This window comes from Phalacrocorax carbo, chromosome 1 (genome assembly GCF_963921805.1).
Source record: "Phalacrocorax carbo chromosome 1, bPhaCar2.1, whole genome shotgun sequence".
NCBI classification, from domain to species: domain Eukaryota; kingdom Metazoa; phylum Chordata; class Aves; order Suliformes; family Phalacrocoracidae; genus Phalacrocorax; species Phalacrocorax carbo.
Genome location: NC_087513.1, coordinates 173,032,762 through 173,045,517, shown reverse-complemented (window position 1 = coordinate 173,045,517; position 12,756 = coordinate 173,032,762). Strand labels below are relative to the sequence as shown.

General features: G+C 44.1%; 1 protein-coding gene across 10 annotated transcripts in view; it reads right to left on the bottom strand.

The window, feature by feature from the left end:
• The window catches only part of KLF12 (KLF transcription factor 12), a 251,827-nt gene that overhangs the window by 26,392 nt on the left and 212,679 nt on the right, over positions 1-12,756 (bottom strand). The window lies entirely within an intron of this gene.

The following is a 12,756-nucleotide window of genomic DNA, read 5'->3' as shown; positions in this document are numbered from 1 at the left end:
CTTGGTTAAATAAACTTGTCTCATAGACTATTATCAAGCTGGTATGCCAAGACCCAAACCCTCACTAACTTCCATTAATTGCATTACCCAGCCATAAATCACTGTTAATTGATCGCCTTATCAACCCCATTATGGTTATGCTGCACAGCAGTCACATTCACCTACACTTATACTAGCCTGTTTAGCTACTTTGAGTACTGGAACAACACCGGCCTTCATTAAGTTTCTGGGGCTTCCCCCCACATTCCTGGTTTATTGACAATGAAGGTAAATGATCTAGAGATTTATTCGTCAGCCAGCTCTTTTAAACTCTTAAGATGCAAGTTCCTGGTTCTCCTAGAAGAATTTGTGACTGTCAATTGAAAATGAATCGGAAGAAAAGAAACTGAATCTGATCATGAAAAGAAGTAAGCACAAACCTTTGGGAAGCTAAGATACTAAGAAAGGCATGTGAAAGGAGCACTGATGTTGACGCGTCTGCTGAGAAGCTCCTGCGTCAACACCAATCTTCAACCTTCTGTTACAACTGCCAGTGCTGTTATAGCTATAGCTGTTATGCCATAAACTTAACTTTTAGAGAGTTCCAGAATTTGCAGAGGGCTATTTATAGTGGGTTAAAGCTTTGCATAAAGCATCTCACTTAGCATGTGATTTTACTGATGTTCCAGTTTGCTGCATTACAAATCTTTCATCCTTGAGTTCATGGTAGTTCAAATTACTGATTTTTCTTTTTGTTTAAATATTGTTACAGTACAACTCAATTTAAAGCACTATTTTAAAAAAAATGGAGTACTTGTTTTTCTGACAGCCCTCTTTTTCTCTTAACACTTGATATATTTTCATATTTCACCTTCAGGCAAAGAGATTTTCCAGGTTAATTAATTTTGCCTATAATACACTGTGTGTGAACGGGCATGTGGGGAATTTCTGAAAGGGACCAAGAAATGGACAGAGGGCTGTAATATCAACATTAACTAGCAAACTGTAGTCCCCAAAAGAGTAAGGCACATCAGCACTTTAACTATGTAACAGGAATACAGATATGTTTAGCTGTCACAGACATGGCTTAGGAATTGCATTTAAGCATCTGCATCTCAGGGCAAATAAAAGTCTTGGGTTAGATGATTCACTGAGAATGGTCTCGCTACTTCAGTTGTTTTTTTAAACATTCCACCAGCTAAAATAAAAAGCAAACGTAAATAAAACGTTAAAGCTCAATACTGAAGGTACAAAATCCAGTGCTCAAGACTAGAAAACCTTCATCTTTAAAAATAAATATTTGTGCGTCATTTTTGCTGCATGTGATTTACAAGGTGCCTTAAAAGCGTGTTTTGCAACAGGGAATTCAGATCCTGGATAGTACAGCTCGTTTAAATGGGAGGTGGATCAAGCTTATAATGCTGCTGCAATTCCCAGCCCCGAGACAAAATGAACCTTGAGCAGAGTCAGCAGCTCGTAAAAAGCTATCTGTCACGTACAAGAAAGTGACCTCACTGCTGGGAACTGCTCCATGCTTTCCCGGATATTTATACAGGAGATGGTGGCATAAAGTGGTGCCGCAAAGGTGGCACATGATCAACGCTGCTGCTTCTTAACTGAATTGCTCCCTCTTTCTAAAAGGCAAAGCATCCTACCTATTCCACGCCAGGGAAAATAATCGAATAAGCCACAGAAGGTGCTCTGCGTTGCCATCGTCCGCCACGAGCTTCGCAGTCATTGCTTGCTCGGCACGCCAAGGAGAAAGTTACCATCAGCTGGACGCAGCAGCTGTAACCTCATGCTGTCCCTTCGCAGCAGTGCAGGCTACGTGACAAACTAGCCAGCAGAAGGGACTCACGTGGCAAGGGAGAGCACGCCTCCAAGGTGATCCTCCTCTGCTGCTCTAACCCCGTGGCGCAAGGGGACCCCACAGTGCCGACACAATCACCAGTGGAAAAGGAGTCAGATCCTACCTGATATCACCAGCCTTGTTTTAGCCTGTGTGATGTTTTTAAATGGAGTTACCACAGGAAGCCCTAAAAAGAGCACGAGGTGCTTTTTTGAGCTTCCTGAGGTTAGTCCCTCTCACAGCAACTGTCAGCTGGTTCCCTTGGCCATGCAGCAGTGAAGGGACGCTCTCCCCTTTCTCAAGCAATCTCTACAAAATACCCTCACCGACCACACAGACAGACATAAAAGAAGTCCTCAGAACTACGTTTTGTGCCTTCTAAAGGCCATGGGGGTTCTGCCAGGTGGCTCTGGTCAGCGCAGAGCTCTTGACACTATTCTTTGATGGCACCGCGGTGGACAAAGACTTTGAGAATGGACGTGAGAGGGAACTCAGAGGTATTTATTTTTTTTACTGCATTTTTTTTCTTTTTGTTTACGGTGTGTTTTAAAATAATGAAAAATACATTTAAAAACCCCAAAACCCCAAAATAAGAAAAACCCCACCAGATCTTAGCAGCCCCTCTCGAACACAAGTGTTTGTCACAGACTGCCCAAAGTGAAGACCTGGAAACACGTCAGAGGCAAGAGCTGCCAGGGTGCCCAGACCAGGAGCTATCAGTTCTCCTGTTAACAGCCAAGATCTCAGGCAGCTTTTGTGCTCAAGGTGGGGTTTAGCAATAGGACTGATACCATAGATAACATCCCAGGCAAACTGCAGGATGTATCAAAGCACTGCTGACACACCAAGTCTCAAAGATAAATTAACAAAGAAGAAAATTGGGTTCTGACCTGTCAGCTTGACACTTAGTTATTTGCAGTTCATTATTTCTAAAAGCAGTGTGATTTCTATATTACTATTACACTATAATTACTACTACACTAACAGAAAACCTGGGACACTGCTGGCTGCCTCTGTAAGCAGCTGCAACACCTGCAGTCAGTGATGCTCATAGGGTTAAATGAATGGAATCAATGTAAGCATTTAGGATGATTTACAAAACTTCAGCTGTGTTATTTCCAGCTAGAAGTGAAACCATGCATCTCTGCAACTCACACATGGCCAAGTGCTTGTCTCTCTGATGCAAAAAAGTCTGCAAAGTTAAACAAAGACTGGGGCTTTGCCAGTAGATGGCCATCAAGTTCTGCTGAACGTGATTTGTGCTACATGTGGAGAGGATTATAACAACCCTGGCAACACAGGATTATTTTTCCTTTCTACGAATGCTGCCCATGACCTCCCAGGTGTTTTGCCTCCATTCTACATACAGACTGGGAAAGGCCTCTGGCATATGAAGTAACACTGTTAAAAACACAAGTAGCGGATCTTTTTATACTGATCCTGTGTTTTCTGAGCGATATGCAGAGAAGAGCTGCCCAGGGAGCACAGCATGTTTATTAAAGCCTTGAACTGCGTTGAGTGCTGCGACAGACCAAGAACGTGCCATACGGTGACGAGTCGCTGCACACTGGCTGCTCCCCACAAACAGCCCGCTCGTGTGCTCTCACCCCGTGGCAAACATGCAGCGTTACCTTCGGTCACCAAAGTACGAGCTTCCTGGGCACTGCCGATGTCCCAGCAAGCTGGGTAACAGCTGGCTGACACAGCCAGCACGGAGCCGGTGATGTGCAGCGAGCCGCTGCTTTGCTCTTTGCCATACAAACCCTAACAGCGTCCCAGTGTTGCGTTTTTGTCCTGTGATTGCCACCTTTACTCTTCCTCATCCCCTCTGCTATGAGCTCTGCCTCTTTGGCTGTTTCTCCTGCCTGCCTTGCAAAAGACCTAGTGGAAAACACACTGACCCATGGCCAACAGGTGTATCACAGAATCACAGGTTGGAAGGACCTCAGGGATCATCTAGTCCAACCTTAATAGACCAGCTTGTGTCCAAAGTCCCCCCAACCTTACCATGTATCTCTCCATTACAGCATTCAGACTGCATTACCTTCCTCCCTAGCTGGACCTGCAGTTAAATGAGAGACTTATGGCTGTACCTTAACAATAGTCCATGACTGCTAAAAACAGAGGCTAACTTCACTTTGGGGTGAGACCAGACACATATCAGCTGTATCCCCTCCACTCTGGCTACCACAAGAAGCAGAAGTGGCCCGGGCTGGGCCCCATGTGGCAGCCACTCAGCTGAGGGGCTCAGTGAGGGGCTCGGCAGGCCAGGGCATGCCCCACAAGGTGGGCATAACGTGAGCTGTGACCCTCTTGTGTTTCTCAGGCTCTGGGCTGTCGAAGGATGTGATTTGGCTAAGCTGGCATACCAGGACAGTTTTGCTCCAGTTGCTTTCCCTTGCGTCAGCACCGGCACTTGCCTGATTCTGCAGCGAGCCAGTTCAGGGACCCAAAATAACAAAAAGTCAATTCTGCAAAACCCCACTTGAGCATCTTACTTGCTTTTGCTGGTTTAGCTCCCTAAATAAGTCTGCCAAGTACCTGCACTGACACATGGGAGAGAATGGGAACCTGTGGCCAGGAGTTAGGGCAGAGTCATCACCTCTTTCGGTGGCAACTAGCTGTGATCACCACCAATGCCACAACTTTTATGGAAATTAAAAATTCCTATGACGAAATCAAGAACACGGACATAAGCAATAACACACAAGGAACAATTGGAAAAAACTACCTGTTGCTCCACAGCGAGGCTTCTTGTCATACTTGTATATGTAACACACTCAAAGATAAACACATAAATAGATCGGCTGAAAACAAAAACTGGGAGATACTACCACACTAAATACTTAGGAGGTGAAAATGTGCCTTGGCAATACAGGATAAAGTTTGCTTTGTTTTTAAAGGGAAAAAAGATATAAATATACAATATTCAAACACACAAATAGTGTCTAAATTTAGTGATGTGAATGGTTACTTTAAGAGATATGCAAAGCTTCTAGGCCAACCTTTCAGTCGTAGTCACTAAACGTGCAGCAAATGAAATAAAAGCAGAAAACCAGAGAATAACGTGTCTGCATTCAGATGGTAATGAGCACTTGAAGAAAATCCTTGGATCTCTTGCATTTGCTTGGCATTCAAAAGGAATCTGAGCTGTAGGAACATCGTGGGTTTTGGCCACTTCACATTTATAAAAACTAGAGGTTAAATGGGAAAATCACATGGGTAAGTGAATAAATATTGACATCAGAGTGAAGCTTTCTGCGTTTTTAAAATCTTGGCCTTTGAATCCAGTGGTGGGACAGCCTCCCCCGCCCCCTGAGCATGTCAGTCCATCTCATGCAAACCCACAGCAGCTGTCAGTCATCCTGTGGGTGAAGCAGGGCAGTAGTGAGCACACGCGGCTCACGGAGCAACTCCCCTCCAAGGACAGTCAGAAGCAGAGATGGCTGTGGTCCCAACACCTTTGCTTGGCTCCTCTGGCACATTTCTGAATCAAGTGAACGCGTGCACAGCAGCACCCCCTTATTCAGGGAGCTCATCTCGCTAAAGATACAGGTATCCTCTTTCTGTTAAGACCTTCAAGTTTCAGATGCTAAAAGAGATGATAGGGGTACTCCACGTGTTTTTGAAAAGGGAAATTGAATCGCATTTCCCAGTTTCCAGCTCTCAATTACTTTCTTTTTTAGTAGGTTTTCACACAACATCATTTCATTTTCTGATAGCTCATATAATGTTACCTTCCCACTCAGGATATTGGTGCAAGTATCCTTATAAGCACTACATATTAAACTTTGAAGAAATATGATATGGATTATTTTTCATTACAGTTTATAAAACTTCACCTAGTAGTGAGATGCCAAAATCCTACTATATAAAAACGTAGTAGTTGTTTCGCTTTAATATGCTTAAACGTCAGTGTAATCTAATAAAGTCTTCCCCTCAAATATTTACTTACTGCTTTTTTTTCATACAAAGTTTCTACTGTCTCCTGTTCACAGTCAAACAGATGCACATGCATATATACATATGTATTTTTTATCCTCTGATCCTTAGATTCTAATTAATGTTTCATGAAAGGCAAACATCTGCTTTAGGAATGCGAGACATTAAAACATATCAAGCAGTACTTAAGGCAATCACAAAAGGAAAACATGTACTACTCTTTTATTTGTGGTAGTTACTTCAATCAGTATACTTTAAGGTGATGCGGTACTGGAAATTATATTTTTTGTCAAGAAAGAAAGAAGGAATTTGGCAGCACACACAAACAGTACACATATTAAATGGGAAAATCACATGGGTAAACAAAACATGTTTGGTTCAAAAAGTGCCTGAGCTGGAGATGGTGGGAAATCATGCTGGGAGCAGATGGGAGTAGGCCCACGGCACGTTTGCCCTGTCATGCTCTGTCCTAGATGTCCTCTTCTGGCTGCTACCAGAGGCAGAGCCCTATGCAAGAGGATCCTCTGCTCCGGCTCCATATGGCCATTCCCGTGCCAACCCTGTCCTGGGTGGTTGGCAAACAAAATACCCTGCACATCTCTGACCATGACTTTATCTGCGGCTTTTATTCTCACTGAGCCCAGCTAAAGTTACTCTAACTGGTGAGGAGCTGCCTTGGAATACCCGAGTGCGTTACATCACCTCTCTGGCTGTGGTAAAACTGAAAGCACAACTATACATGAAACAAACTTCTGGCACAGGGAAAGAGCTTTGGGGTCTACTGGGAAAAGCACTAATGCTAACCATGGCACACCTTACCAAAATGATCCATCACTTCCGTCATCAGCTCTGTTAAGCTGAGACATGAGGATGAGACAGTTGCCTGATCCTCCTGAGCTGTGTTTGTGCTGTGGGATCCAGGAGCATTTCCCAGCTCCTAGGGCAGTGCTGTCCTGGGGTGTATCCCAGCTCCACACTGGGCTGAGACCTGAGCACATACCACATCCTCCTTTTTCATGCTGTTTCTCTGTGCTGGGTTTCTCAGAAAAAGTATCTACAACATGCTCCAGCACGTGCCCCAGATCTGATGACTGGAGGACTGGGACTGCAAAGCACGCTTGCAATAGAGAAAAGCTATAATTCAAGCCTATGATGAACTCTGAAATACCACTAAAAGAACCACCACACCAAAACTTTCCATCTATTTTACCCTTATCATTAACTAAGAAAAATTTACTCTCGAGAGTTATTGTGTAAAAGAGCGAAGGAATTACATGTTTAACTATCTTGCACGTAAGCACTGCCTACATAATTGAAATGTTTACTCCTGGTTTTGGGAAAGTTCATGTCCATATGACAACTTGCTCCACCTGCGGATCCTGCTGTAAGAACCAGAACCTGGGCCAGCCTCTAAGCAGAGACAATCTTATTCCCACACAGCTATGTCCAGCCGTAGTCAAGCATAAGCAACAGCAGCTCCCGAACCAGTGACACCCCTACCGAATTACTGGGCTGCTGCTTAACAAAGACAAATGTCACATTTCTCCTAACATGGCAGGACATAGAGAACTTGTTTCCATCTGTAAAAGTTTTAGAAATATTTGACAGTAAGGCTACGATGTTTTACACGTAGACAAAATACTTTCAGTAATTTTAAACATAATTCCGCTTCACTGCTCTCTGTCTTTCCCTTGGTTTGGATAGATAGACTCACATTAGGTGAGACACTTGGCCTTAGGTTTTGCCATAGATTTTGATGGGACAAACGACATGAGTTGTTTAAGTCTGTTTAAGAGATATCTTTCTCTAACGTGTGCAACATACAGAAGATGCACAGCTGCATGATTGACAGCTCCAGCTCCTCAGGATGACTGAACACGGTGCAAAGACCGCTCTGGATGCCGAAGCCCACGCTAACACCTCCTGTGGTAACATGCCGCATGACTGTGGAATAAAGAGTAATAGAAAAACTCAGCTGGGGAGGGGGCTGTGGGGTTCACCTTGTCCAACCTGCTGCTCAACAGGGTTAGCTTCAGAGCCAGATCAGATTGCTTATGGCCTGGCCCTGCTGAAGTCTGAAAATGTTCAAAGATAGAAAAAAATCGCATCTCTCTGGGCAACATGTTCCAGTGGGCAGCCGTGCTCATGTTCTGAAGGCAGTTTCTAATGAATGCTCATTTTTCCTAAATAGTTCCTACATAAATGTTTATTTTTATAAATACACATACCTACACATTATGATGAAAGGCAACAGAGTGACTAGGAGCTAACGCAAGCTTGAATTAAATTAATTAATTAATAATTGGTGCATTTATTTATTTATTTAAAATGAGCTTACTTTGCTCGAGACCAGTGCTCTTCTGAACTGAAGTGGAAATCCATGAAAACAAGGAAACCTCAAGCAGTGGGGAAAATGTATCTTCAAAATGAACTCGCAGGTGCAATAAAGTGCATGAGCAAATCTCTGTTCTTTGATCTGAAGACAAAGCATTGTACATCTTCCTGAAAGCAGGAATAGTTCCTGAAATGCTGTACGCCAAATGTGTTTGCTGCACTCTAGTTGAGGCCTGGAGGCTGAACCTGGGCTAGCAGAGAAAGAGCATCTTATTTCATCCATTCCTTTCGTAGCTGGCAGAACAGCAGTGATCATTCACAGGATCTCTAACGCACCAGCCGTCCCAACGCTCCTTCCAGACGGAGGCTGCATCAATGCTGACTCTGTTCTTTCTTTTTTGTCCCCTTCTAAACAGAGCAGAAAATTGGGTAACTGAGCACCTCCAGCTCAGCTTTAAGAGCACAGGGCCCTGCTTTTTACCTTTCCTGTTCCTTTCTGATTCATACTTTTCCTTCATGTTTTTCTGGCAACACATATGCAAACAAGCTACAGCAATACTGGTATTCTCAGCAGAGGAAATTTAAAAAGTGAAATAAAGACTACTCTGTTGGAGACATAGGCTGAGCTGAAATTTCCAGCATGGAAATTAGATGACTATGTACATATTCATGCCTTTCACCTTTGTTCTGGTTACTTGTAGAAACAGCATAGACGCTCCACTTTCTAGCGAAGCACTCCCTGCATGTTGTACCTTGCTCTCCAGGTTTCACTTTCTTCTTGTATCTCTAATTCTGATTTCTCACACCTGTGCAGCACAGCAGTCAGTTCCAACACCCGTACAACGATGACTCTCGCCTGTGCATCCACTTCCTCTTGTTGGTCAGAATAACAAACATGGAACTGATCACGGCAGTGGTGATTAAAAATTCTCTTCCTGTACCCTTAGCTGACAATATTGTTGCATAACGTCTTGTCAGGTCAGTGACATTAAATGAGGACATTGCATCCACTGGGACTGAAGCTCATGTGAATGACCTTTTCTTCCTTCCTCTTCAGAAAGCTTATTATTGATAGGTTAAATATTTGATTACTCTGGATACCTATGTATAATGCAATTATAGGTGGTCATCTGTCATACTGTGTGTCATCAAGCAGACTTTGGTAACTACTAAATAGTTGACTCCATTGAAGTGTACACTTCTGTGCTTATATTAGTAAAGACACATATCTGGGCCCCAATGGGATGCACCCACAAGTGCTGAGGGAGCTGGTGGACATTGTTACTAAGCCACCCTGCATCATCTTTGAAAGGTCATGGAGGACAGGAGAGGTGCCCGAGGACTGAAGGGTAGCCAATGTCACTCCAGTCTTCAGAAAGGACAAGGAGGAGGACCTGGGGAACTATAGGACAGTCAGCCTCACCTCTGTCACTGAAAAGGTGATGGAACAGTTCATTCTGGAGGTCATCTCCAGGCATGTACAGGAAAAGAAGGTTATCAGAAGTAGTCAACATGGATCCACCAAGGGGAGATCATGCTTGAACAACCTGATAGCCTTCTCTCATGGCATGACTGGCTGGGTAGATGAAGGGAGAGCAGTGGATGTTGTTTACCTCAATTTCAGCAAGGTTTTTGATGCTGTCTCCCATAACATCCTCATAGGTAAGCTTAGGAAGTGTGGGTTAGATGAGTGGACAGTGAGGCGGATTGAGACCTGGATCAACAACAGAACTCAGGGGGTCGTGATCAACGGGGCAGAGTCTGGTTGGAGGCCCATAACTAGTGGTGGTCCCCAGGGGTCTGTGCTGGGTCCAGTCCTGTTCAACATATTCATCCATGACCTGAATGAAGGGACAGAGTGTAACCTCAGCAAGTTTGCTGATGACACCAAGCTGGGAGGAGTGGCTGATACTGGAAGGCTGTGCTGCCATCCAGCGAGACCTGGACAGGCTGGAGAGCTGGGCCGGGGCAACCTGATCAAATTCAACAAGAGCAAGTGCAAGGTCCTGCCCCTGGGGAGGAACAACCCCATGCACCAGTACAGGCTGGGGGCTGGCCTGCTGGAAAGTGGCTCTGTTGAGAAGGACCTGGGAGTGCTGGTAGACAAGCAGCTGACCATGACCCAGCAATGTGCCCTTGTGGCCAAGAAGGCCAATGGTATCCTGGGGTGCATTAAAAGGAGTGTAGCCAGCAGGTCGAGGGAGGTTATCCTCCCCCTCTACTCAGCCCTAGTGAGGCCACATTTGGAGTACTGTGTCCAGTTCTGGGCCCACTTCAAGAAAGACAGGGAACTGCTTGAACAAGTCCAGCGGAGAGCTACAAAGACTATCAGGGGACTGGAGCGTCTCCCTTATGAGGAAAGGCGGAGAGACCTGGGTTTGTTTAGGCTGGAGAAGACTGAGGGAGGAATATTCTCAATACTTATAAATATCTAAAGGGAGGGTGTCAAGAGGATGGGGCCAGACTCTTTTCAGTGGTGCCCATCGACAGGACAAGGGGCAATGGGCACAAGTTGGAACAGAGGAAGTTCCACCCCAATATGAGAAAAAAACTTTTTTACTTTGACGGTGCCAGAGCAGTGGAACAGGCTGCTCAGGGGGGTTGTGGAGTCTCCTTCCCTGGAGACATTCAAAACCTGCCTGGACGCGTTCCTGTGCCCCCTGCTGTAGGTGTACTGCTCAAGCAGGGGGGTTGGACAAGTCCCTTCCAATCCCCACTATTCTGTGATTCTGTGATAACCTGCCACCCCTGACAGAATATCATCTAAAAAAACCAATTTTGTATGCCCCACAGCTAACTACAAGCTCCTGTCTCTGAGAATATATATTGCAAAGAATTAATCTATTCCAGAGATAAAATAAGTATCATATTTATTTGATCTGGCTAGGAGAAAAGGGACTAAATAATTTAATAGAATCATAGAATCGTTAAGGTTGGAAAAGACCTCTAGGATCAGCAAGTCCAACCATCAACACAACACCACCATGTTTCCTAAATTTAATTCATTTGGGGACAAAAACTTTACTAGGCATAAGATCATACTTCAGGGATCTTGGTTTCTTTTTCTAAAACTACTTTCTAATCAGTAAAGTTTGAGATTTATGGGTTTTTTTTTTCCTTCTAGAGCACCGTCTCCTATTGAAAGGAAGTTTTTATAAAAGAACATGAGAAAATATTCTATAAATCAAAATTGTTACTACACCCTGAAGGCCATACAGATTGTGTTACCATGCATTTTTGTTAATGACAATGAGGTATCCTGATGTATTTATGTTACACAAGAAGCTAGCTTTTCTATTCAATATGCTAACTTGTACCTGGCTTTACAGCCATGCATGTCTATGAAGAATCTCTTCCTTTAGATTGCAAGATCCTTGCTACACCTTTTTTGCTGATCTGTGTTTGCAAAGCAAAATAAATACAGTGAGGTCCAAATCCATGAAGGGAGTACTAATACACTACTGCAATATGAAGAAAGCTTTCATTGCATCTGTGCTTTTCCGCAGCTTTTTATAATATACTCTCACATGAAAATTAAGCAATGTTCTCGGCTTCACCAGCTCCAGCTCCTTAGACTCCTTTCCTGGGAACTGCCTTTTTTATTTTTCTCTTTCTGCCCTTTATTTTCCTTCCCTCTTCCCCCAGACTTGCTGCCACCTCCCCAGCTGGGAACTGCCTCGCTAGGAAATCACAGGGCCAGCTTTTGTCACCGAGTACGATATTTACACAGCCAAAAATTTATATAGTTGCCATTTCACCACGTTTGCTAGTATCTGAAAAATTTCTAGTGGCTTCATCTGCACACTGAGATAGGTGTCCCTGAAAGTTGCAGAAATCACTCGGCTGCGTAATGTCTGAGAAACAGGAACCCAAGACTGCCATCTAAGAGCTGGAAGAGTTACTATATCTTTTTATAGGCCTTGCACAAATCAGTTGGGCGATGTGGGCAACCATTCCTTTTCTTCTCTCCATTATTGAAATCAATCTGGTTTCCAAGCAGTGAATACTCAGTCTGCACTCTGAGTAACTGCAGGTAGGTTGAGTCTTTCCACTTGTAATTGATTAGGCAACAGAGCACGCACTTACTTCTCACACATACCAAAAAGGCAAATTTCAGCAATTCCTTGTTTATCATTACACCAGTTCAGCAGTCAGAAAGATATCCAGCTTGGACACGGGCCTCGGAAAAGTGCGGCAAAGCTGCCATTGTTTTCAGCAGAGTCAGACATACGCTCTCCCAACAGAAAGAGGAAACCAGAGTATTGCGGCTTTCATTAATTGGTCCCCTTAACACTTTCTCACCAAGGCAGCACTGTGTTTACGATCTCAAGTGCTCATGGGCAGTGCAAGGTTTGATTAAGAGCAAAATTTCTTCTGCAGGCGGACTGTATATAGCCATAAGGTATGTTTTGTACTAAGAAATCTAAGGAAATACATCTTTAACAGATCTGTTTGTGGCATTAGAAATCGCTCCATTTGCACACAGAGTACACAGTCTCTGTTCTTCACGATAAATACCCTGTAACACTTTTTCAGGAGTATCGACCAGGCTGATGGCCAAGCAGCTCCTCTGGGCTTCACCCAGTCAAGGTGGCTGCGTGGGCTTGCTCTCATGTTCCTCCACTTAAACAACTAGGTAGCTCTCACCTGGT